Here is a 27,738-nt window from a genome sequence, read left to right on the forward strand (position 1 = left end):
AAACATCTTTCAAATTCAAGAGATGTGCTTGTTATACTAGGGGTGGGAGAAAGGGGTGACAGAGAAATCAAAGATTTGCTTTCTTTTTATAACTTTTGAATGAAATATCACATTATATTATTTTCAGGTATATGACATAATAATTTGATATATGTATATATTGCAAATGATACCTACAAGTCATCTAATTAGGATCCATTACCACACCATTACTTTTTCTTATGATGAGAAATGTTAAAATCTATTCTTTTAGCAATTTTCAGACATACACACAATTAGAAAGTGAGCATGATTACAAAGCATTCACTTACTAATTGTCTCTTAAACTCTGTTCTCAAATGATAAACCAACTATGCCTCACTTCCCATTCCCCAGCTCTATTTTATTATGATTTTAAGAATTTGCATAGGTGGTTCTATGGTATTAACACTATATGATAAACTGTGATATCAATAAACACGAGTTGTTCCTGTACTTTGCCCTCTACCCTAGTGTTTTAGGTTAATAAAGTTGTATCTAAGCGGAGTGGAGAAATGTTTGGGTACCAAACAGTTCTCACATAACAATATTCTGATAAGCTAAAATTAAATGACTCTCAGTCATCCAGCATTTCTCAGGGCCTATTTGAAGGCTTTCAACATGATTGGAAATCCACTGAGGAAAGCCACACTAAGGGACCTTTTCAACTGAATCCATTTAAAAAAACAATGGGAGGTATTTGTCAAACGCATATGTACTGGACTTGGATGAAACCACTTTGTCATTTTTCCATCTACACAATTTTCTCCTTAGTTATTTGTAGGTGAAAAACATTAAATTTGTCTTTAACATACTGTATGTGACTCTTTCCTATACAATAGTGGGGAAGACAGACTATGTAATAAGAGGTTCATCCTCTAGTAGGAATTATTTAACCTTGACTTTCCCAAACATGCATTTTATAAAATCATTTTTCTGTTCAAGTGGAAGATAGACAAGCATGTGGTGATCTCCAGATTTTCATTTGATTTTATATATCTCCAAAATGAGTTTTGTCTCATTCAAGAAATTTTACAATTTAAAAAGAATCTTTTGCTCAATTCTCAAAATTTGATTCTGTTTTGGAAAGATTGGAAATTTGAAACATTTCAATTATGAATTGTATCACATAGGGTATGATTGGTTTTTTAATATGGTTAAAAACATCAAAATTAGCCAGATAAATCAATGGATATTTTTGCTGTCATTCAGAACACTTGAGTTGTAAAGTTTGTCAATTTTACTATAACGAAATTGATGATAAAATCTGTTCTGAAACTCTACACGAATAGAGAGGAAAATATATTAGTAACACCTCAAGGGGAAATACATAAATAGGTTACACATTTTAAAAACATCCTTTCAGTCAAAATTGAGCTAACCTTTGCTCAGGAGATAAGATAAGCAAGTAAGAAAACTATGCAAACAAAAACAAGTTGAAGGTCAACTTATGAATTGTGGAGGCTAGTTTTGCCCCAAGAGTTATCTACTGTAAATTCAGGGCTTGTTAAGCACAGGTCTAATATAAATGCCAGGATTTCACATTAAGGGATCCTTTGGGCCTCACTCTGGGGTGAACTTGAATTTGCCAAGTATTACTACAAAGAATGTTTGCAAAAATCTGTTCATTGGAAAATTGAACCCTTGAGAATCTCCATGAAGAAAATAAATGTTCAGATGAGTTTAGGAACCACTTAATACTGGGAAATATGCCTCATGGAGTTTTGAATGCATGTCTATCCACTAGGGACTTTGAAAACCCTTCCAAAGGGTATATTCTGTTTGATTTTATGTAACCCAGAATGTCCCCAAGATTATAACAGAGCCCTCTTTGATGTAACTTAAAACCACACTTTCAGAAATATTAACCCAGGGTAAGAGTCTGCCTCTTGTGCCCACTCTCAACTAGGGAGGATGCGGGTATCTCCCTCCAGGTAATACTCAGAACTGAGCCACTCTGGGAGCACCAATCGTGCCTCATTCTATTGGGTTGGCCAATAAGTTCACTCCAGTTTTTCCATAAAACATGATGGAAAAACCCAAACAAAATTGTTGGGCAACACAATGTTTCTCCTGCCTCTGCTTGCCTTACTGGGACCCCACCATCACCACCACCACTGTCCCTATGGTCATTTCTGCCTTGATTTCTGGTACTATTGTTTACATTTCATACTAAAGTAATCCATGTAATGATTCACTACCTAGATGAAATGGATAAGAAATCATATCATTTTCAACTTGAAAAGAACCTAACTCTTAAACTGCAAAAGTTGGACCCAGTGCCTTTGTCCCTTGCCCAAAGTTGTACAATGATTGAAACATGTTATGGGAAAGCAGAATTGACCAGAAAGCTGTAGCCAGCAATGTGATGTATTTGGATTAGATTATGCTACCCTTGAGAAAGAAATGACAACCCACTCCAGTATTCTTGCCTGGAAAGTCCCATGGACAGAGGAGCCTGGTAGACAACAGTCCATGGGGTCGCAAAGAGTAGGACACGACTGAGCAACTTCACTTTCACTTCACTTAAAATAGAAAGTCAATTCCAACCCTGAGTGGTTTTAATTCCAAAATGGGCCAGGAAAGAAAAACAAAAAATGTCAACTGTGGTAGAAAACAAAGATGATGTGTAATAGAAAGTCCATCACCAAAGTTGCCCTGCTGTGCATCATTCTGTTGATGATGGTAGCAAAGCATATCAGTGACATCTTCAAGCCAACATGATATCAACTCAGAGTTTACACCACCATTAGTCAGATGCCAAGTGAATTGCCTGCCATGGGCCTTCTGGCAGTGCCTTGAATTTTCTTACAAAACTGTTAGAGAAAGAATTGCTTGTGAATTCATTAATTCATTTCCCTATGACCTCAGGGAGAAGAGTTTTCACAGCTGCTGATTGTTATACCAGACATTCAGTTTTGATGGGTGTTTCCCACTTGGGATTTTATCAGTTGGTTTATGAGAAGCTTATCATCACTTCCTTGTCTTTATGTTTCTTTTTTGCTAAGGACTCAGTTTAAAACATGCTCCCATTTATTTCTGTGTCATAAAAATCGAAGTTTAACTAAACTGAAATGAAGAGAGGCCTGCTCCTCATCTTGTCGTTTCTTTGATGTTCCCATCCCTTTTCCATTTGCACCATTATGACTGATGATAAAATTCCATAAACACTTCTCTCATTGGGCTCCCTTTGGCTACTTACCATTTGTTCATTCCAGATGATGGTTATTATCACGATCATTATTATCATCTTCAACAAATAAGCATCAGGCACCCACCGGGGCCTGCCGCTAGAGGTAGATTGCTTCATAAAATCATGGAGATCACGTGCTATAATAGATGAAGCCCACAAATGGGATTTTGAAAAACACAAGCTTTGTTTATGGTCCTGCTATGATGTGTTGCCTGGAATTGCTCCAAACATGTAATTTCTTGAGGCTCTAGTTTCCACTTCTCTAAAATGTAAATAATGTTCATGCCAGCCTCTTGTCTCTCCCTATGATTTTATGGGAAATCATACAATGAAGTAGAAAGCGTTTTAGAAACAGTCACTGTATCAGCAGAAGATATTGAAAGATTATCTCTTTTGCTCTAATCCTCAACTACTGTTCACATTTTAACAGCCTTTCTTTGATTGCCATTCCAGGCCTCGGGAGCCCTGGCTTTCCATGCCAATATTACAAATAGAAAAGTGGAAAGTCCAGCCTAACAGCTGGTGCCTGGGGCTTGCATTTTGAAACATTACTCTTGTGAAAGCCTTATTTTCCTCCTGATATAACTGGCTGGTTGGCTAAATTAACTAAATTAACTGCTTGTTTTGACAACAATAAAGCCTTAAATAGCTGAAGACAATAAAATCATAGAGATGGGCTCATTTTTCTTTTTTTGGCATCATTATGGTTGTTTAAATGTGTGTCTTCAGATGTATAGAATAGTCTTTTGGACTCTGTGGGAGAGGGAGAGGGTGGGATGATTTGGCAGAATGGCATTGAAACATGTATAATATCATATATGAAACGAATCACCAGTCCAGGTTCGATGCATGATACTGGATGCTTGGGGCTGGTGCACTGGGACAACCCAGAGGGATGGTACGGGGAGGGTGGAGGGAGGGGGGTTCAGGATGGGGAACACGTATATACCTGTGGCAGATTCATGTTGATGTATGGCAAAACCAATACAATATTGTAAAGTAATTAACCTCCAATTAAAATAAATAAATTTATATTAAAAAAAATAAATGTGTGTCTTACGAGGGATCTAAGTAAGTTTAGTCAATTCAACTTTAAAAAAAAATCAAACCAGTTAAGGTGTCGAAGTGTTGCTCAAATCACTTGCATTATAACTCAATATTTACTTCTAGCCCTCTACAAAGCAGTCCCTGTCTGCCTGTCCCCTTCATGTCTGGGGGATCACCTATCTCCTTTCTTTCCTTTGCTTCCTCTTTTGTCCCTTCTTTTCAAGGACAATATTGATCCCTCATCCACAGGCACTTCTCTCTGCATCTCATGACCATGTTAAACAAGGGCTGGAGTAGCTGCCCCATCCCATGGGCAGAAGCAGACTGGAGGAGAGAAGGCACACCTCATACTTACCCCTGCTTTCCTTCCCCAAACTTCTAAGGGTAACTTTGGTCACCTGGAATTCCCAGACCCCTGCCACACTGTCTAGTCCTTTGCTATGATCCTGTTTTACTCTATCTCAGGGCCCCTGTCCTGCCTTGTTCATCTCACAAAATATTTAGGAGAGACCTGTTCAGGTTGTCCTCTGACATCTGCCTTTATTTTAGCCCACTGCACACAAAGCCTGTGAACTCTGCTGCAAGGCTCCATCTTGCCTTCTGAGTCAAGGTGCAAAAGGAGACATTTTTCAGCCTTTATTTCACTTAAATTCCTGAGTATTGGACACTCAGTCAAACCACTCCTTCCTGGAAACTCTCCCCGCTGGCTCTTGGCACAACTCTTCCTCATCTCCTGGCCACACCTCTCCCATCGCCTCCCTTCTCTTGCCCTCTCTCCCCTCCTCTGCTTTCCCCTCTGTAAGTCCCCTCCTCCCAGGATCTCACCTGCAACCTTGCCCTGAGTGCTCTCACTCAAGATCTCCACATTTGGTACGCTTCTTGCTCTAAGACTGAAGAAGTCAGTGCCCAGTCTTAATTTAAAAAGATCAACCTTTCATATGGCTGGGAGGAAGAGAAGCAAGTTGTCTTCACTACTGCAGCAAGGATGGCCAGTGTCTCACTTAGTTATATAAATAAAAGGCAAGCAGCAATGTTTATCCTGGGCAATGTGCATAACAGCATTTCTTTGGAGGGTTTATCTGTGTTTGTGAAGTCTAAGAAACTCCTGCTCACTTCGATATGTGGAAGTCGAAGGAAGGGTTTGTCCATTTGCACAAGTAGCACAGAGTTTTCTAGTGGGTGAAAGGCTGAGGACTTTCTCATATTTCCTGCAATAGTAAAAACTGAGAGTGTGCTGGGGTGGCCTAGGTCAAGGACCAGGGTTAAGAAGGTGTGTTCTCCTGGAAGTGTATTGCCACTGGGGTGTGTCTCAGTCAGTGCCAGCTGCTATAACAAATACCATAGTCTGAGTAGCTTAAGCAACAGACTTTTATATCTCACCATTCTGGAGGCTAGAAGTAAAAGACCGGAGTGTCTACAGACCCAGTGTCTGCTGTACTGCTTCCTAGTTGGCAGATGGCCTTCTGTATCCTCAGATGGCAGAGAGCAGAAAGAGTGCCATGTCTTTTCTTTTTTTAAGAGAATTAGTCTCATCATGAGGGCACTACCCTCGTGGCCTAGCCTAACCTTAATTACCTTCCAACAGCCTCCCCTCCAAATATCATTGATCAAGGGCTAGGATTTCTACATGTAAATCTGGGGAAAACACAAATATTCACTCTACCAGAGTGGAAGATTAAGTAATCCCTACCTAGACTGGCCTCTGTCCTGAAGATAATGTAGATGATGATCTGGGTCCCAGTACTTATACCAGCCCAGAATTTCTGTGCAGGGAGGAAGTGGGGTCAGACTGTACCCCCAGAGAGATGACTACAGGAGCAGATGGAAAACACTACAACCTCAAGGACTCCAATTCATATATCATGAGCTACTCTTGACTGAGAATCTGCTGGATGCTCCAGTCATCCTCCCTGGAGGACTCTATAGCACTGGGGCAGGGAGTCAGTCCAGAACCTGGGATGGCATCTAGAGGAGAGGGCTTGGGAGCAGGTGACTTGGTCACAACACTTCAGTACTAAACCTGAACACCCAAGGCTTTTTCATTCTAGGTCACGTGTCCTCATCATAAACAGAATGTCTCCACTGGAGAAAGACCTTCTTCAATGTAGACAATGGCCTAATCATCAGAGACAGCTCTTCTCTGTAGAAAGGCAGGGGAGGATATGTTAAAGAGCTATACATTTCTAAGGGAAACTAGGGCCAACTTTTTTTTCATGTTTTTTGACTAATCACAATGTGAGAAAGTGATCATCGTCTAAGGAAATAGCAGCAAATGGAAAGCTTCAAACTTACTTTTAGACCCTACCTTTTGATCAATGAGCCATTAGCTCTTTGCTGATGGCCTAGGAGTAGTTGTTGTTTAGTCGCTTCAGTTGTGTCTGACTCTTGTGACCCCTGGACTATAGCCCGCAAGGCTCCTTTGTCCTTGGGATTTTCCAGGCAAGATACTGGAGTGGGTTGCCATTTCCTTCTCTAGGGGAGCTTCCTGATCCAGGGATCAAACTAACCCACATCTCCTGTGTGGGCAGACAGATTCTTTACCACTGAGCCACCTGGGAAGCCCTGGTCCAGGAGTAAGCCTAAGCAATATATCTCCATGTTGGTCTTACTTTCAGGGTTTCCAGGCTTCAGCTAAGGGCATCCATCTCAGTTACAGTTTATCTCAATGAGCCATGTGTAGTTAACAAGTGACTTCCCCCCTTGTTCCCCCATACTTAAACCTAGGCATTGTCAATTAAGAGCAAAGCAATTCTTGGACATATTAAGGGAGAGAACAAGGGCCCTTTTAAAGAGATAAACTTCATTTCCTGCTACCTGGGCAAGGTATGAGTTCTAGTATTAATCCTCTGAATCTATAATTGCAACACACACTGTAAAAATCAAGTTACATTTGGGTCTGTGATACCACATTCTGAGTGTGCCTGGATGCCTGATAGCTAGATCTGAGACTCAAAAACACCCCCAGTGGAATTCATCTTTACTCCCGCCCCCCATTTCCCCTCAATTTCCTTTTTTTGAGGATGATGCCACTTAGATACTCGAGTCCCAATGTGGAAATATCATTGACTCCTCCTCTATCCTTGCTTTCACTTTATTTTGGCTATCAATCTTTTTCTCTCTTAAAATTCGGGAGCCCCACCTCCTATCATTCTATCTATCATCTCTCTCTAGAGAGTTGTACTTTTACTCATTGGATCTCTTCTCTGCAGACATGTCTCCATACCATCCCTTCTCTATCCTGCTGCCATCTTACTCTCTTGTGTAGGAGCCTTGGATGGTTCCTCATTGTCTTCTGGATTGCATGTTCAGTCACTCTGTTGTGTCCAACTGTGTGTGACGCCATGGACTGCAGTACACCAGGCTCTTCTGTTCACGGAATTTTCCAGGCAAGAAGACTGGAGTGGGTTGCCATTTCCTACTCCAGTCCTCTGGATGAAGTCTAGATATTTGAGCCTGATGAAAAATACCCACACCATCCTGGCCCTTTCCAAATTCTCTTAGTCTCATTTATCTCCACTCTCCTCCCCCTAAAAATACTGAGAAATTTGAAATTTCCTCAAACCAGATATGGGTCTCAAACCTCTAAGCCAGTGTTTACATGGCTCCCCAGGCCTGGAATGGTCTTGTCTCACTCCTCCAATGACGAATTTCTCTTCCTTCCTGGAAAATCACCTCGCTCCCTTCTTTTGCTCTTGAGATACATGAGGTTGCCTCTCAGATCTTCTCCACAGTTCCCAGAGCACTTAACTCACCACACAGCAACAGTTTTAATGTCTCTCACTGTCAGTCTCCTACGGGAAGGACCACATTTTGTTCATCTCTGTCTCTAGCACCAAATAAGCATTCTATAGCTGTCGCTCAATTCTTATTTGCTGAAGGAATGAATAAATAACTGAATGAATGCAGAAAGGGGAAGCCTGGAGGAAGTCCATGTGTTCTCAGTCCGGTCCTTACTTGTTACTAACAAACCTCGGAAGGTCCATTCACTTGAAGGATGAGAGAAGATCTGACTTGGCACGTTTCTGCTTAGAAGAGCAGAGGAAAGGACTCAGTTGGAAATAGTCAATGAGAACCAGCACTTTGCTGTTCATTCCAAGTGTAATATCCAGACTACATTAATGTGATTTACCTAGGAGAGCCAGAAGAAATTAGATGAGGAGGTAATTTGTTAGTGACTGAGTACTAATTCCCACTCATTAGCTAAAAATTGCAAAATTCATTAAAGCAACTTGGTTGAAAACACACTCACTAGAAGAGCAGAAGCTATCAATAGATTAAATAAAGATGTAAGAAACCTTGAGTGTTTATTATATCTGTGTTCCCTATGGCTCAGCTACATCAAAAGTCTTAAATTTAATACATTAAATAAAAATTCACTTATGATAATCTTACATGAGAATTAACAAGATGACCACAAATTTATATTTACACCTTAACAGTGACAGCAAAATATTTCACTGTACATCTGTTGTTTCATTTTCAATTTTTAGAGAATATGTAACACAGTTTCTATGTTACTTCTTTTCAATTTAGTCTCATCAGTTCAGTTCAGTTGTTCAGTCGTGTCCGACTCTTTGCAATCCCATGAATCACAGCACGCCAGGCCTCCCTGTCCATCACCAGCTCCCAGAGTTCACTCAGACTCACGTCCATCAAGTCAGTGATGCCATCCAGCCATCTCATCCTCTGTCGTCCCCTTCTCCTCTTGCCCCCAGTCCCTCCCAGCATCAGAGTCTTTTCCAATGAGTCAACTCTTCGCATGAGGTGGCCAAAGTACTGGAGTTTCAGCTTTAGCATCTTTCCTTCCAAAAAAATCCCAGGGCTGATCTCCTTCAGAATGGACTGGTTGCATCTCCTTGCAGCCCAAGGGACTCTCAAGAGTTTTCTCCAACACCACAGTTCAAAAGCATCAATTCTTCAGCGCTCAGCTTTCTTCACAGTCCAAATCTCACATCCATACATGACCACAGGAAAAACCATAGCCTTGACTAGATGGACCATTGTTGGCAAAGTAATGTCTCTGATTTTGAATATGCTATCTAGTTTGGTCATAACTTTTCTTCCAAAGAGTAAGCGTCTTTTAATTTCATGGCTAGTTTCAGCCAAATATATAGTATATGAATCATAAAAAGATGCTGCTGCTGCTGCTGCTGCTAAGTAGCTTCAGGCGTGTCTGACTCTGTGCGACCCCATGGACTGCAGCCTACCAGGCTTCTCTGTCCATGGGATTCTCCAGGCAAGAACACTGGAGTGGGTTGCCATTTCCTTCTCCATAAAAAGATACTACTAAGGTTTTAATATCTTGTAAAACTATTAATTATCATTCAATGTCACTTCCCTTTTGCCTGATCCTTTTTATTCCTCCTTGCATTCTCTCAGCTCTTTCAAATTGCATTAATATACTTTTTATCATTTACCTTTTGTTCTATGAGATACCCTTTATGGATTTTTATCAAAATTGAAGTTCCACGCCAAGTTAAGGGAAATCTTCAAGGTTAAAAACACATTTTTCTTACATGAGTTCAGAGAATCTTGAAATTCAAGGTCCCATTTTGAGATAATCTGAATATTTCTAAAACTTTATGCTACAAAAAGTCTAAGAGAACTGAATTATAAATCAGGATAGGGTGTCTAATCTTAAGTTCATCTGCAATTCATTCTGGACTCTGTGCAGGTGTCTTTGGACTTTATGAAGAGATTTTTACCAAGGTATCAGTCATGTCTTTACATTCATATACCACAGGGACATCTAAAGTTCAAAAACTGACCCACATGATGGAACTGGAATAAATGTTTTTTCCAGTTTGCAGTTGTAATGGAAAGTGAAAAGCAGCTCTTCTGTTGAAGTCAGTTTTTAAATATATTAGGAACTCTTGTCTCAAAAATTCAGCTATTAGTAAGTAACATAGGTCCCCAAAAGGGGTCTCTCCGTAGATTTCATCACAATGCTACTGGAGGAAAGGAACTCGCCCTTCAGTGGCACTAACTATACCTTAAGGAAATGAAAGGGGGCTTTACTAACAAGAGAGGTGACATGCACCAGAAGCATCCATCCAGTCATTTGTTCTACAAATGTGAAATTGATACTTCCTATATGGGGTAGGCCATTTGTTGGAAACAAAAATCTACCAAGACATGGTTCCTGACCTAATAGCACACAGTTCCATCAAGGAGCATGAGGGGAATTGAATGAGCATAAGGGTAGGGTCAAATCATTAGAATAGAGTGAAAAAAAAAAAAAAAGTAAAAATTGCTGTATTTGGCATATTAAAATTTCCAAAAGACAACCAGCCCTTTCTGTGCCATGTTCTAGTCTAAATGGTTTGTATGCTTTGACTCAATGAGTCCTCATAGTTGTCCCTGAAGGTAGTCAGTTACCACTCTATAGATGAGGAAACTGAACCTCAGCGAGGTTATGGAATTTGAGCAAGGTCACAAAATTAATGAATGGGGGAGTCGGTGTTTGAATCACAGCAGTCTGCCTCAACACTGCTACTGATGGCTTACGACAGTGCTTGTCAGTGTGCAGAACTGACAAATGATTCATACTGAGGATACATAAGGAATTCCTGGGCTTCCCGGGTGGCACTCATGGTCAAGAGTCTGCAACCGTAAGACCAGAAATTTATCAGTTTAACCTAGGCCAGCGAAAGAGCATTCTACTAGATGCTCAGTCTGGCAGTGTTAATTGAAATCAAGACTGCATATATTCTCCAACAAGGTCATCCTATTTCTATGTACACATCTCTGAGAAACCTTCAGGTAGATACACAAAATTATATATTTAAGGTTGTTCACCACAGCTTTGTTGGGAAAGGCAAAAGGCTAAATCAACTTAGATGGACATTGAAGGGAAAACATAAAAAGAAGCTATATACCTATAAAGATTTATAGAACTCAAAAATAAATGAACTAGGTCCACTTATATATCTGAAAGATGAATTTAAAAGATAATCAAAACAGAAAGTATAAGATGCACGAAAAACAATACACAGAGTAACTCTATGTAAGATGCCTAGATATCCATATGTAAATAAAGGCATATGCAAGTGAAAGTGTGTCAGTGAGTTAAAAGAACATGTTAAATGCACAAAATGCTTGAATATCTATGAAAATCCTGAGTGATAAGCTCTCCTTAAGTATAATAAATTAATGATAGTAATGATAGTGACAGCTAATACTTATCAGAATCCCCAGGTATTATTTCTAAGAATTTTTAAAGTATTAGCCCTCAAAAGTGAGTTATGTAATACTGTTACTATAATTTTACAAATGACAAACCTGAGTCATAGAGAGGTAAGCATGTTTCTCCCGATCACAAGAATTTTAGATATTGAATATGAGATTTAAATCCAGCAATCTGACTCTATAGTCAATGCTCTTGCTATATTTTTAATAATTATATTGTATCTCCAGACCAGTGATACATGAGAAGTTTGAGAAAATGCTCAAAAATGAAAATAAGATTTATCAGCATCTACACAACATTTTGGAGTGGGAAAGACACATCTGAGACTCAAGAATAAATTGTACATCCACAGGCATTTGAAAGACCATCAAGACAAAGATGGTGAACAGCTATTCTGCTTCCATTGACTCTTCCCTAGTATAAGCTGAATTCAACTGTGAAATGAGGGATTTGAGTAAAACAGAAAGGGGAGATAAAGATAGGTTATATTTTTGACTTTTCACCATGTGCCAGTGACTGTAAATACATTTATATATATCATCACACTGCATCTTCTGAGGCAGGTATTACCAGTCTCATTTCATAGGTATGAATGCCCAGACACAGGAAGGATAGGTATCTTCCTACTACCACACTGAGGAGCTGTAACAGGAACTCATCTAACTCCAAGGCCAATGGTCTTCCACATGGCATCATCTCTTTAAAAAGGTAAGTGGTCCTCCCACCTCATGATCTATTTATTCAGTGTTTCTCAGGCTAGCAATGTACCAATTACTCCCATCCATTCACCTTATAGAATTCGTTTCATTACCAGAGACAGCAGAACTCATGACTGTGTTCTGAACCATATAACTGATACTTTTCATTTTCCAACACAGACACTGAGTATCTTGGTCATCAGACAATTTGGGGTGCCTATTTGAGGCTGGAAGAGTTTCCAGCGACATATGGAATTTCTCATTCTTTGGACAAGATTTTAAATTTGCTTTTAAATGACTGGATTTCCATTTATTCTTGTTTCTGCTTTTCCACAGGTCTAAAAATGAGCAGGTTTTTAAACAGTGACACATAGTCCAAGGCTTCACCTGCCATTTCTGTGTTCCTTCCTTTCAACCAAAAGCTGTCTTTTGAATCTGAACAAATGTGGACTTTATTTCTGTAATCTGTATCAGCATCCAAGCAAGTATCATTTATGATACCAGAGGGGAACAGGTGAAGAAAGGAGATGGTTGTGGCTACTTCTCCATGATCATCAAAGCCCACTAGCGTTTCTTCCAGCTTTGAAAAGGCAGCATAACCAAAAAGCAAAGGGGCTGTGAAGTCAGAAAAACCTGAGTGTGGATCCCAAACCCTCCGTTTACAATCAATGTGACTTTGGCCAGATTATTCTCCAAGCTGTATTTTTACAACTTTAAAATGGACATTGTAACACTTACCTTTGTGGGTGACTTACAGGATTCTAGAAAAGATATGCTTATAGTCAACTGGGATATATGTCCTCAATGAATGGTCCTCATTGTCACAGTGTTAGCATCCAGAGGTTTTAAACGTAAGTTGTCATTTCCTTCTCCAGGCGATCTTCCCCACTCAGGGATCAGACCTGTGTCTCTTGCATTGGCAGGCAGATTCTTTACAACTGAACCACCTGGGAAGCCCCTAACGGTACCTTAGGGTCACACTAGTGACACCTGGACATTTTACAAGACAGTAAACTCAAGCCAGAGGGCAAAGCATCTTGTCTGAGGTCGCACAACCAGCTTGCAACTCAGCTGGGACTGGGGCATAATCTCTGGACTGTGTTCTATGCTGAGTTCTTTTTGACATTTCTCAGACTCTCGTAGTGTTTCTAGGCTTTCAACAGCCTGTTTTCCTCTGGGTTTCTAACTCTTTTTTCACACAAGCATTTTTATTCCACCAGTGATGGATTTTTTTTTTTTTCCTGGTAGCATCCACATAAGACCCATTTGGAATCTGAAATACATTTGGAAAACCTCAGAGTTTACTCTTTCTGGCTCTGTTTCTGTCATATATGAACACACACATGGTATTTGGAGGTTTTAAAATAAAAAGTTCTTAGGGGTTATGTTTAGCTTATTTACCACCTTGACATCTTCATACTTTGTGTAGTTAAATTTATCATAAGCATGGTAATGTTGAAGGAAATTCCTTCTGAGCATACAAGCAGCTGAAAAATCGTTGCAAGGAGTCACAGCGGTAATAAGACTATTGCTGAGTCTGAGTTTATTAGAAAGCAAAATAAACAGCAAGCTGCATGCTGACTTCATCTTCATTAAACATTCATACTGGAAATGCTTACCTTGTATACAGCCAAGATGTTATCCTTTGCAGAAGGGGGAAAAAAAAAAGAAAAACCCAATCACTAAGCCAATATACCTGTAAGTGTTCCAAGGTTTTGGGAAAATAGTGTTATATAAAATCTTCAAATAAATTAGCCTAAGCAGTTTGGGCTACAAATAATTTCCACCATCTTGGGGCAGGGCACGGTGAAGAAGGCATCTGGAGGGGAGAGTGAATTGACTGGCATGCTAGCATGCAGAGAAATGTAAATAAAAATAGAAGGGGCCTTTATGCCACTGCCATCATGGTCTGTGAGTTACTCAGCTTAATATGTTAAGAGGATTAGCGCTAAAGCTGTATGAACTTTGAAATAGCCCAATGAAGCTTATGCGCTTGCCAACTTAAATTGGTCCCTAGCAAGACCTCTCTGGTCATCGGGAATTTGGCAGCCTGAGCATTCTGCTGCATCCTTCAAAGCAAGATGCAGCCCCCTGGGTGTTGGAGCAGTAGTTTCTCTTTGTATTTAAGGTGGAGGAGAAGGCAAGGGGAGCTGGAAGGCAAGGGGACTTGGGTTACCAAGGAGGTCATGATGGAAGCCAAAGTCTAAAATATTTCTTGTGCATGCTCCCCCAAATTAAATTTGTTTTAACCAAATCACTTAAAAACAAAAACACCCTTCAGAGGTTGCATCCTACTTGTGGCTTAAAGTGTCAAAAGAAAAGCCTTTTCTCTACTCATTAAAACTAGAGGCAGCTTCAGTGGGCAATGAATGGATCTCCCCTGTAGAAATAACCACACCCACGCTATGTGGTTCACATGGAAAACAAGTCTGGAAAAGGATAGGGAAGTGTGTTGAAGTGTTAGACACTCAGTCGTGTCCAACTGTTTGCGACCCCATGAACTGTAGCTTGCCAGGCTCCTCTATCCATGGAATTCTCCAGGTGAGAATACTGAAATGGTTGCCATTTCCTTCTCCAGGGGATCTTCACGACCCAGGGATTGAACCCAGGTCTCCCACATTACAGGTGGATTCTTTACTATTTGAGCTATCTGGAAAGCCTACAGTAAAATGGCTTTTCTGCTAAGAAGCCCCTTGAAACAACCATTTTTACACTGCTGCTGCTGCTGCTAAGGCACTTCAGTCGTGTCCGACTCTGCAAACCCAGAGAAGGCAGCCCACCAGGCTCCCCCGTTCCTGAGATTCTCCAGGCATGAACACTGGAGTGGGTTGCCATTTCCTTCTCCAATGCATGAAAGTGAAAAGTGAAAGTGACGCTGCTCAGTCATGTCCGACTCTTAGCGACTCTATGGACTGCAGCCCACCAGGCACCTCTGTCCATGGGATCCTCCAGGCAAGAGTACTGGAGTGGGTTGCTATTGCCTTCTCCATTCCAACCTAGTAAAGATGAGTATATCATTGACTACAGAGGCAGGCTGAAAAATCTGCCCATTACAAACTGATCTTCACACAGTCTGAACATGCTGAATGTCCAGGAAATAGGGGCATATGCATCTGTCTGGGCATTTCAGTGTACCCCAAGTGTGTCTGAGAATTCAAAGGCATAGCTAAAGGATCATCCTAAAACATATACTCCCAGCAAACACAGACTTAAAAAAAAATTCTTTAAGGCATGCAGCCTCCAGATACAGATTTCGTGGGGCCGTTTGCCTGGGATGCCAATGTTTTTTGGAAGGAATTTACATGAAATGCATCATTCAGGAAGCAGCTGGGAAGCCTGTTCCTATGACTCTCCTGGGTGTCCTTCGAAGCTCTTGCTTCTGCTTCAAGGATATCAAGTGACGGCAACACTTCTTTGGCTCCAAGAAGGGGAAAAACCTGGGCGGGCGGCTTAACCGCGTGAGCCAGCGCTATGTCATCACCACAAAAGACAGAAGCTGAGAACAGTCGGTCCAGCCAAAGACATTTGAGAGAGTCGACAAAAGTTGCCAATAAAAAAGAAGGTTCCTGGATTCAGATGTTGTTTTCTACCAAAGTGAGGGTGATCTAGATCATTTTAAGACAGAAAACAAGAGGCAGGGGGAGAAAGGCAGGTGATAGCTTTGCAGTGTTATCTGGAAACGAGACTGTGTTTAGGTTTCATTCTGGCCCTCTGCCACGGCCAACGGGTTTGTGTAATAACTCTGTCATGTTCTCTTTCTCCCATCCTGTGTCCACTGCTATGAAGTGATTTCAAGAGGAAACCAAGAACTGGTCTGACAAAATAGAAAATCAGTTGTAGAAGCAATGAATTTTTTAGCGGAAAATATATTGTATTTTTAACAAACCGTGACTTCTCCACTGAAGGAGATGTAATGCAAGATCAATTGCATGGGATGAAATGCTTTTGTTCACCACAGATGTATTTTCATTTATAATTACGTCATGCAAAGAGCATTGCTGGGGCCCCATTCCAGACAGGCTGGAACACCCAGCAAGCAATATGTGTGATTGCTGTTCATGCAGTTGTTAACTCTCCTCTGGGAACTTTCTTGCAAGACTTTTAAATGTAAACCAAAATTAACAAAGAGATCAAATGTACTCAGTATTGTTCAGGGGTTGTTGGAAGTCTGTGCAAACACCTCAAAATATAATTCTAAAAAAAAAAAAAAAGTTATCTGGAAAATAAACACACTGCCAATTTTTGTAGCTATTAAAATTCAACTGTCCAGATTTCCCTAGATTTGAATGAGGAGTCTACTTCTCAAGAAAGTAGGCTGACTGATGAGGCGATTCTGGCATTAGGGTGAGATATCAAATCTGTCTCTTGATTTCAGCCTCCACTCTGTTCTGGGGCTCATGACCTGACTCAAAGTGCTTAAAAGGCCTGAGACAGCCATTCTTCCCTTTAACCCAAGATTGTAGCTTTGGCCCAGATCCAACAAGCTTCTCTGAATTCAGCAGGAAAGTGAGGATTCCACAAGACCTTTAACTCTGAGGGACTGACCACATAAAAGAAACAGTGGCCAGGCCATATATCAAAATAGAACTCTGACCCAGGACCGGCAGCAGCCTGCCCAGGAAACTAACCCTTTATAATCACCAGCCCTGGAAATCAAGGCTACTATAAATCAGCCTTGCAGGAAGTCAGACTGCTACCTCTAGTAACAACAAAGGAGGCCAAACAATAACTTTGTAATAATCAGCCCCAAATGTCCAAGCCTTAAAGCTGACAGCTTCCCCGATTTTTGACCCTGCTTCCTACTTAGGACCAAAGAGAAAACCAAATACGCACCCCTAACCAATCACATAGGACACCCCACTTCTAGTTAACCTGTCAACAAGATTCTCTTTGTGATTCTCAGATTTTATAGACTAGCCATATTGTTGTGATCTATGCACTTGGAAAGCAGAAGAAAAAATCATACGTTTAGGATTTGAATAGTCCATCAGCATCCAACCAGAAACAGAAAAAAACACTCCATATTTCAAACAGAGCAATGTTGAGAAATGACCCTGGTTACTGAGGAGCTGGAATTTCTAAGGCTGATGGGAGGGGTGTTGGAAGAGGGAGAAAGAATTGTTGCTCATCTAGGATCAGGAAACCACTACTGCTCCTGGACAGACTCTTGTGAGCCCGCACAGACTGCTACTTTGATGGAACCACATTAGTCCTAAGTGGAAAAACTGGAGCTGCACTCCTTTTAGACAGCTGGCAAAGACAGCTTGGTAAACAGTCGGAGTCTTCCAATCCTAGCATGAAGCAAAAGCAAGTGTGGAGCTGAGAGAATAGATACTACCAAGACATAGGTAAGAAATATGTTTTGGCCTAAACTGTATCATTAGCCCAAACCAACAGTAAGATACAAGTCAAGTCCACAATGTTAGACTGCCATGACCGTGAATGCCCCTATGAGGAATGAGTGGCAGAGCTAGGCCCCTACCTCCCTGTCCCTGAGGTTCTAGGCTTGGGGATGGGCTGAGTATGGGGTGAGGAATGGCAGGGCATGGCGAGACAGTGACATTCGCACAAATTCTGAGGCAATTACGGGGGGATTTATGAGCGGGGGGAGCAATATTCCTCCTGTACATAGGAAGTTCTGACACTCCACTCTGTTTTTGACTCACCCTAGCTCTTGAAAGACGGTTTCTACAGCTCTCTACAATAGCTATTCACAACACAGCCACTGGAAGATGCATTCCTCCAGAGAGGACCAGGGCCACAATTTGTATGAATATATTCTGGGACCACCAGTGGAAGTTGATGAGGATGCATAATAAAGAGATCCCTTCTCCTTTTTCCAGCCCATTTATTTATTTCACTCGACTACTTCTTATTGAGGGCTGACTGTGTGTGCTGCCATCATTTCAAACACGGGATACAGCAGAGAAAAAATCCTGCCTCAAACAGTTTACATTCATCAGGGAGAAGATAGATAATCAGGTGATTAAAAGGTGGTAAGTATCTTCATGAAAAAAATAAATAAATAAATCAGAGCAGGAAAGGGGGCAAGGTAGTACAAAGGCAGACTTTGCCATTTTAATTAGGTGGATGGGATGGGCTTCGTCAAAGAGGTTACATTTGAGCAAAGTTGTTAAGACAGTGAGGAATCACATGAACACCAGGGCAGATCTACTTTCAGCAGACGAAACTGCAAATTCAAAAGCCTTGAGGCAAAACAAGAAAACATGATTGTGTTTAGCAAAGCGTTCAAGTGGCTAGAAGAGAGAAGTGGCAGTGAGGTCAGACAGAACAAAAGTCACATCACAGAGGGGGCCCTGAAAAGTCAAAGTCTTAGTTGCTCAGTTGTGTCTGACTCTCCGTGACCCCATCGACTGTAGCCTGCCAGGCTCCTCTGTCCATGCAATTCTCCGGGCAAGAATACTGGAGTGGGTGGGTAGCCATTCCCTTCTCCAGGGGAATCTTCCCAACCCGGCCCAGGATTCGAACCCAGGTTTCCTGCACTGCAGGCAGATTCTTTAGCCTCTGAGCTGCCCCCTGGCAGCCATTGTAAAGATCTCTTCCTCAGAAAGAGATGGCAAGGCACTGGAGAGTTTGGGGTGAAAGAGTGATGTGATGTGATTTTGAGAGCTTTGTGGGATTTCTATGGAAGCCACGTCAATGGGCAAAGGCAGTGGTGAGGGTGGGACAGGGAGACCAGTTGGGCACCTGCGACACGTGCAGATGCCTGGCGGTAGTGGTCGTGGAGACGTTGACAAGTAGATAGTTTGTTCACAGAAATAGAAATAGGAAATTACTCAAACTAGACAGAATTATATCTGCAACACCCCACTGGAAATCCATTCTAAATATATACTCTTGATGTTAGCAGAATCACCTTTAGACCTATGTATTATAGCAAAATTCACTATATATTTTCAGCCTCTATGCCCAAACTACTTCATTTTGGCAGAAAATATGTTGCTCTTGGATCATAATTAATAGGACAGATAACTAAATGCATTTTGCATCGAGCACCTCTCCTTTTACTTGCTTATGGTGCTTTTCCCAAATGAGGACACTTTTAATAGAAAATGACTATGACTATTTCCATTCAGCTGTATGTTTAGCTCCTACAGATGAAAATAATACATAATGACCAAAAGCTACAATAAAATCAGTAATGCTTGAAAATGCTATATTTTATAAGTACAACAGCCAGTCCACTTGACTGAAAAGTAACTGCAGGTGCACAAAACCAAATACTTATAATTCACTGACCACATGTAAGGTGTGTAAGGTTTTACAGACCCCCTGTCTTTGTCATGGAAGTAACCTCTGAAGAAAAGTGACATCCAAGTCAGTTTTGTGATACACTAAATTCATTCAGGAGCCATTTAAAAAATGGAGGTCAGTTGTCAGAGGGGACAGATAGGAAAAGCAAGAATTCAGAATAGAAATAAATAATAGACCTCCCGCCCTTCCCTCTTTACCTCCTGGCCAGCTTGCCCAGTGCTGAGATATTCGGACCGCAGCTGTGGAAAGGAGCGAAGCCAACTCTGATCATGTCCACGACTGCGGCTATCGCTGAGTATCAAGCCCAGAATAAAGCCAAGCTCATCTCTGAGGTTCGACGGAGGTTTGAAGCTGAGTATGTGACAGATAAGTCAGATAAGTATGAATCACATGAGGTTGAAAGACTACAGCAAGATGATAACTGTGTTGAAAGTTACTTGGCTTGGAGGCATAATGTCGTAGATGAAACACTGAAGATGCTTGATGAGAGTTTTCAGTGGAGGAAAGAAATGGCTGTCAATGACCTGACTGAAGCCTCCATTCCCAGGTGGCTATTGGAAATTGGTGGCATTTATCTCCACGGTTATGACAAAGAAGGCAACAAGTTATTCTGGATCAGGGTGAAGTACCATATAAAAGACCATAAGACCATGTTGGACAAAAAGAAGCTTATTGCATTCTGGTTGGAACGGTATGCTGAGAGAGCAAATGGGAAGCCTGTTACAGTGATGTTTGACCTGTCAGAGACTGGACTAAATAACAGAGACATGGACTTTGTATGCTTTATCATCAACTGCTCTAAGGTTTATTACCCTAAATACCTCTCAAAAATAGTGATCTTCGATATGCCTTGGATAATGAACACTGCTTTCAAAATTGTGCAAACCTGGCTTGGTCCAGAAGCAGTGAGTTTGTTGAAGTTTACAAGTAAAAATGACATCCAAGACTATGTCAGTGTAGAATACCTGCCTCCTCACATGGATGGAACTGATCCTTTCAAGTATAGCTACCCACCACTTGTAGATGATGATTTCCAAACACCGTTGTGTGAAAATGGGCCTATAGTCAGTGAGGATGAAGCTTCAAGTAAAGAAGATATAGAAAGTGATGGCAAAGATACCTTGGCAACAATTTCTAATGAAGAACAAACAACTCTTCCTAAAAAGGGTAACATAATGGAACCTACTACCAAAGCAGACGAGAATGAAAAAGTTGATTCCAAAATGAAAACTTTCAAGAAACCACTGAGTGTGTTTAAAGGGCCCTTATTACATATCAGCCCGGCGGAAGAACCGTATTTTGGAAGTACAGACTCAGGAGAGAAGAAAGCTTTGATAGTGTTGACAAATGTAACAAAAAACATAGTGGCATTTAAGGTGAGAACAACTGCTCCAGAAAAGTAGAGTCAAGCCCAGCAATAGCAGTTGTGACCCTGGTGCATCAGTTGATGTACTTGTGTCTCCACATGGCGGTTTAACAGTCTCTGCCCAAGACCGTTTTCTGGTCATGGTTGCAGAAATGGAATAGACATCTGGCACGGGTCCAGCAGAATTAACTCAGTTCTGGAAGGAAGTTCCTAGAAACAAAGTGATGGAGCACAGGTTAAGATGCCATATTGTTGAGAGCTGTAAACCATCTAGTCTTACATGGAAAGATCACACCTTTAACATGTCAGATAAAACCAGCGAAGACCTCTGCCATCAGTTTGCCACCTCCAGACGTGAAAGTGACCGCAGTCCACCCTAAGTACTGTTCATAGTTTCTCCCTGTGTGTGCACAGCGGTTTCCCCTTATATGGTAGATCACTGGCTTTACTATAATCTAATCCCAAATTGTCTATGTGTTTTGTTCTTTGGCAAATAAATGTGGAAATAATTAGTCAAAATTGGAAATGTATAATGTTTCATGTGAAAATTACATAAACTCACTAAAATGTTTTTCCCTGATGTCTGGACAGTTGAATTTAATAACATATCTTGTTAACATTTGTGTGTCTATTAAATGTGACTAAGCAAAATGTACTGAAAATTAATCATAAAATCAAAGGCATCTAAAAATAAATAAATAATACATAGATTAGCCAAAGCTAAGCACTATGGATTACACGGGTAGAGGCTGTGGACTTCAGTCTCCCTTGAAATTCAGGGAATGAGTTATCTCATCCCCAAGGTGGTGGATAAAGGTGATCACTCCCTTCATGAAATTGTGGGCTCTACATCATAATGACTATAAAAGGAAGGTTACCTTAAATGTCACCAGTTTCTGATCACACAGCCAACCAAAACCTTTGGTCAATTAGCAACCTCCAAGAGCTAATAACATATAATTTAAAACTTAATTCCCATGGTAAGCAAAACTGCAATTGTTTTGTTAGACAGTATATTCTCTGGGAAGAACTAAATCATACCTCTTAGGATATTTTTCATGTTAGATTTAGAACTAACCTACATATGAGATATTTTAGGTATTGATAATGTATAAGAGAATTTGACATATTAGGCTGTCCTATTTGGCCACCTCATGTGAAGAGTTGACTCATTGAAAAAGACCCTGATGCTGGGAGGGATCGGGGGCAGGAGGAGAAGGGGACGACAGAGGATGAGATGGCTGGATGGCATCACTGACTCAATGGAAGTGAGTCTGAGTGAACTCCGGGAGTTGGTGATGGACAGGGAGGCCTGGCGTGCTGCAATTCATGGGGTCTCAAAGAGTCGGACACGACTGAGCGACTGAACTGAACTGAACTGAATGCAAAGAGCCGACTCATTGGAAAAGACCCTGATGCTGGGAAAGGTTGAGGATAGGAGGAGAAGGGGAAGGCAGAGGATGAGATGGTTGGTTGGCATCACCGATTCAATGGACATGAGTTTGAGCAAACTCTAGGAGACAGTGAAGGATAGGGAAGCCTGGCATTTTGCAGTTCACAGGGCTGCAAAGAGTCATACAATTTCATGCAAATTTAGTCATACATGACTAAATAACTGAACAACAACAACAATGCAAAATAAGTCATGATTTTGATTAAAGGATCAATTTGGACATGATACTAACCAAAAATCTTATAAATTTGCATATAACATAGGGACATTTAAGGCACTGGTCCTCAAACATTCCCACCCTTCAGAATCCCCTGGAGAGCTTACCAGACCAGTTCCTCATTCAGCAGATCTGGAGTAGAATCTGGGAATTTGCATTTTTAACAAATTCTCAGGTGGCGCTGACACTGCCGGCCCAGGGACCACACTTTGAGAAACACTGCTCTTAAGATTCACTTTATTCATGAAGTAAATTTATTATTAGACATAAGTATCACTTGAGTTTGGGAAACTTTGTTAATCTGATTAAAAAGAAAGTCAGTAATATTAAACTTATAAATACAGTTTAAATTATTAAAAGGTTAATGATCTAAGTCTGCAAATGGTACCAAAGATTAATAAAAGTTCCCAAAAAACATACCCTTTACTGAATAAGATTTAGAAGCTTAAGGAAAAACTCAGGTTTTACTTGAGCAACTTTATTCAACTAAACATTAATATTTAAAACCAATGTCGCCCTTGAATCATATTTTTTGTGCACAAGACTCACTCTTGATGGGGGAAAAAAAAAAATCCATCATTGACAGTCATCACTTCATTTCCCAAAGCTTCCAAGCCCACGGATGGGGAAACTCTGGCACAGAGGACAGACTAAACATTCACCCTTTCCCTAAACCATTTCATGCCTCTGCAAGAGGCATGGCACCTTCAGAGGTCTTACTCCTCTGCTCAGAGTTGGAGCTTGCCTTGAAGCCAGTGGACTGAACAGATTCCACACCTTGATCAACTTTGCCTGCCACAGGAATGAATCTCCTGCAAACACTCTGGGAGCTTCTCTCTTGACTCCCCCGATACCTGTCATCGTCTTCATACACTGTCAGAGGACACCACAGAAAGAAGAATGGCATGTCAAGATCAGTCTTCCCCCAGAGACACTCCTTGAAGTCATGTTGAATAGCCGAGCTTTTGGAAGCCTTTTCTTCTGAGACCAATTATCTCCCTGCTACAATGGATTCAGCCTTCACCAGCTTGGCTTCTGGCCCCAGCTGTTTCCTGCAAGGCCAGATGTATTTTGACTCACAGATGTGATCGTTTAAATTAACTAAGTATTCCATGTTTTTAAAAAGGGACGTTTATTAGCCTTCAGAGAAGACTGTCCTTGGTTCACTTACCAGGCTAAAATTGCTGTCGCTCATCTCTTTCAGGCTTAAAAGTATTAATACATCATAAAAAAAAACACAATGGAAGCACCTAAAGCTACCGTCAAGTGTAAGGCAAGAGATAAAGTTAGTGGAAGTCCTAGATTCCCATAGAAGTCCATATCACATTTGAAGCCCAAGGCTATTGAATGCTGAGTGTCAGTCATTGGTTAAGGCCAGATCCACGCTAAGGCACCCTTAGAGTTTAGGTATGTTTTATTTGGGTCACAAAGCAATCCCTTATTACCTTTGAATTTTAATTTTTAGATCTAATCTTAAGTAAAAATTTATAGAAAGCTGTCGGTAAAATAAAAATATATATATATTATGGTCAATTTCCTTTGGACTTCAAGACAGTGAAATACATGCAACCAGTTTTAGCAAACACTCTATGTTAAAAGTCATGTTGTGTTATTACAGGAGACATGGACTAGAAAAATATAGTGTAGTGAGATGCTTAAAATTCAGGCCTGGCCTTGCCTAAGCCTGTTTTCTCATTAAAAACAAAAACATGAAAGAAAACATTACCTACCTAGTGTCTGTTAGGTAGATGCCCAAGAACCTTACCTAAGTTTTTTAACCTAAATGCCTATCAGTCAGAAAACTGTTTAATCACTTTGGTGGAATTATATGTGGTCATTAAAAACAGTTTTGTAAAACAATGTAATATTTAAAATATAAAATGATTAAACTATAAATGATATAACTAAGCCATTTGTAAAACAGTATCTAGTGAAAATCTACCAAATTATTAATAAACTATTGTGGAACTATGACCTTTTCAAAATTATCCTTTCTACTTTATGTTTTGGAGGCATTTTCATCAGTAGAGACCAAATGAACAAATTGAATAAGCAGAAATGTTTAAACTGTGAGTGAAATTGCATTAGCATATTGAACTCTATTATAAACTACCAACTGTTTGACAACTGTTATGATACATCAAGGTTGTATCCTGCACCCCATATACATCATAATCACAATTAAAACTGTAACTAAATTACTGCTTACCTTGAAGATATTTTCAGTCAACCTTTAGCAGATGGGGTGGTATTATTTCTTTTCTATTGACAGGTGAGAAAGTTGGCAACAGGCACACTCAGCTTCTTAATTATGAAGCTACTATGGACACCAGTAACCTCATGGATTGTGCTCATTGGCCACCCTGTTGACCTTGCTCAATATATACTTCCAGCTGATTCACACCGCTGTACGGCAGAAACCAACACAACATTGTAAAGCAATTATCCCCCAATTAAAAAGAAAAATAAATAAACTTTAAAGAAGATTAGGGAACTTCTCATTGATCTAGGTGAGTGCCCAGAGGCCAGTTACACAGCCTCTCTGATGTGTATCTCCGTCTACAAATGGGAACAGAGACATCTTCCCTCGACATCTCCCACAGTTACCAGAGACCCAAACAACGTAGTGCAGGTGGAAACTCTTCAATAGGTAAATTTAAGGTATTTGCTTGTATTCTTTTTAAACAATATTAAAATCTCCAACACTAATTGGGGATAAGCCCGTGCTTCACGCTGTGGGAAGGTAAGTGCTTCTTAGCAGGTGCCCCCTAAATATTAATTCCTCTTTCTTTACTGTCCTCAAGTAAGAAAATGTTACTAAAGCTGTAGTTCTATAGAATTTTGGAGTTTTCAGGGGTCATTTATTCCACCTCATCACAACATCTCTGATAATGGTATGCAGACTCTGCCTGAGCACTTCCATTGAAAGAGAAACACTACCTCATGGGGCACTTGTCTTCTTTTGGCCAAGAGTGGCATTCCATTTACGTGTGGATTTCCGTAAACTCCATCAGAAAGGAAGTAGCAGCTATATATATTTTTTTAATCTTAGGAGAATCATAATCAAATATTGTTTAGGAATTTATTTTATTGTTTTTATTTTCCTTTTCAACTGTCTTCTGTGGTGCCTGGATTGTTCATCTGAATATCTAATGAGGAAGGCTCAAGTTTCCTGGGTTTTCCTTGAGCACTGTTGTGCAGCAGGCAAGAATTTTCATTTTTAAAATTTTATAACATCAACATAATCCTACATCATAAAATAGACTGAAAAAAAAATTAGCTTAGGGGTTAGTTATGCATTATGGGTAGCAATTTGCAAATATTTTGCCTTGAACCTCAGAACTGGATCTGTAATGAACATAGCCCCTTGAAGCAGTGTTGGGAGTGAGTCATTCTTTGAACACTCCAACTGGATATCATGGGGTAAGAAGATTTTAAGCCTTGCAAGAACTACGACACCTTGTTCAGTGGGAAAACTTCTCTTGCTTATATCTATTGAGACACAGAAGTGTGTTGAAATTTAAATACAAAAAATGTACAGTTTTGCCCATTTTTACTCAGCTCAGGTATACCTAGCACTGTGACTGCTTTTTGGTCAGCAATGAAGAGTAGGATAGCAAAGACAACAAGTTGTGTAGCTCTAATCGTCAACTGGCCCTAGAGTCTTATCTCAGAGGACAGTAGTGGTGAGAAAGCCCCGAATATTCATCTTGCCCTCTGCCATGGCCCAAGTCTGCAAATATTAGGGGTGTCCACCAATGTCAAGTATTCATTAATAATCATAAGGAAGTTTTCTTGTAAAGAAAAACTGCATAGCTTAGAAAATGACTTAATTGGGCTCAAATTGTTCTTTTGCAATTGTGATGGTATTAAAATCTGTCAGCTTTTATTTTCTCAAGCTTTAGGTCACTCATGGTAGGGAGTACCCAGCCTAAAGAAAGTTTTGTTCTCTTAGTTGACCCCCAGAGTAAAGGAGGATTCTATTGCTTGGAAAGTCAGCAGTCTCCCCCAGAGTGAGAGGACTTACATAGCTGCAAAAGAATCTCATTTTACTCAAAGATCATTGGGTATCATTAGCTATGCCTGCATGCTAAGTTGCTTCAGTTGTGCCTGACTCTTTGCCACCCTATGGACTGTAGCCCACCAGGCTGCTCTGTCCAGGAGATCCTCCAGAGAAGAATACTGGGGTGGGTTGCCATGCCCTCTTCCAGGGGATCTTCCTGACCCAGGGATAGAACCCACATCTGCATTGGCAGGTGGGTTCTTTACCACTAGCACCACCTTGGAAGCCCCCAGCCACCCCCAAAAGCCCCAAGCCCTACTTTCTCCAAACTCTTTCCTAAGACTTGCAAGAGGCCTTTACCCACATAGTTAGCCACCGAGTTTCGTGGTGAGTAAAAGTTCTGGCTGACACAGCTATTTCCTTTTCTCAGCAGCAAGTTTAAGCCTGTCACAGTGCAAAACTAAAGTTGCTATCATGCTCGGAATACTGACGAGGCACCTGCACACCATTTGTGTCTCTTGACTGCCCTGGCTATCTCCTACTTGTTCCCGTCCCCCACAAAGGCACATGGAAGGAGGGAGGCGCGGATGTGGCCAGTGAAACATATTAACACTGTTTCTATTTATTCATCATGCAATTTTACATAGATACGATTTTACAAATACTAACGTCAAGGCTGTGAGCAGGAGGCTGGGCATCTTTGAGTGATGACAAAAAGGCTGACTCAAGGGTCAGAAGAACTGTCCTGTGAGCAGTGGGGAGGTCCAGGAAAGGTTGAAGAGCTTAAGGAGGTCAACAAAGTTCCCACGCAGTATCTGTGCTCAGTCTCTTCATTTTCTTGGGCAGTTAATCAACATGAAAGTGGACGGCTCAAAACTGTGACCCTGCCAGAGCCAGGGTGGTAAGTGAAGAAGGTGACCAAGGGCAGGAGCCAAAGGGTGACAGATGCAGAGAGTGGGTGGGTTGACACAAGAGGGGGAAGAGGAGAGAAGAAGCGACACTAAATGCCCAGGTCAGCAAACTCCTGCTTGAAAATACACCTTAGAACCTCAGTACTGAATCTGTAATGAAGAAATGCCTGCTAAGTAATGACAGGAGTGAGTCCTTTCTCAAACATCCTGTCTGGATACTATGGGATAAGAAAACATTTAAGCCTTATAAGAACCAAGTTTAAGTTGGTGCAACTTATACCACAAAGGGTCAATAGTTCTTCCAAATGAAGAGCTTCTAAACACCAAGAAGAAAAAACACCAACAATAGAAGAAAAAAAAAATAGGAA

General features: G+C 40.8%; 1 long non-coding RNA gene and 1 pseudogene across 1 annotated transcript in view; one reads left to right on the forward strand and one right to left on the reverse strand.

Annotated features, from left to right (window-relative positions):
- Positions 1 to 19,433: 19,433 nt before the first annotated feature.
- On the forward strand, positions 19,434 to 21,236 carry LOC102401369 (annotated as a pseudogene).
- A 1,682-nt stretch (positions 21,237 to 22,918) lies between these two features.
- LOC123331136 overlaps positions 22,919 to 27,738 on the reverse strand; it is a 109,803-nt gene continuing 104,983 nt past the window's right edge. The window contains exons 2-3 of the long non-coding RNA XR_006547615.2: positions 24,666 to 24,862; positions 22,919 to 23,508 (exon numbers count right to left, since the gene is read on the reverse strand). This is a non-coding gene — a long non-coding RNA (uncharacterized LOC123331136). The remainder of the gene's footprint in view (positions 23,509 to 24,665; positions 24,863 to 27,738) is intronic.

The sequence above is a fragment of the Bubalus bubalis genome, chromosome 22 (genome assembly GCF_019923935.1).
Source record: "Bubalus bubalis isolate 160015118507 breed Murrah chromosome 22, NDDB_SH_1, whole genome shotgun sequence".
Taxonomy (NCBI): Eukaryota; Metazoa; Chordata; class Mammalia; order Artiodactyla; family Bovidae; genus Bubalus; species Bubalus bubalis.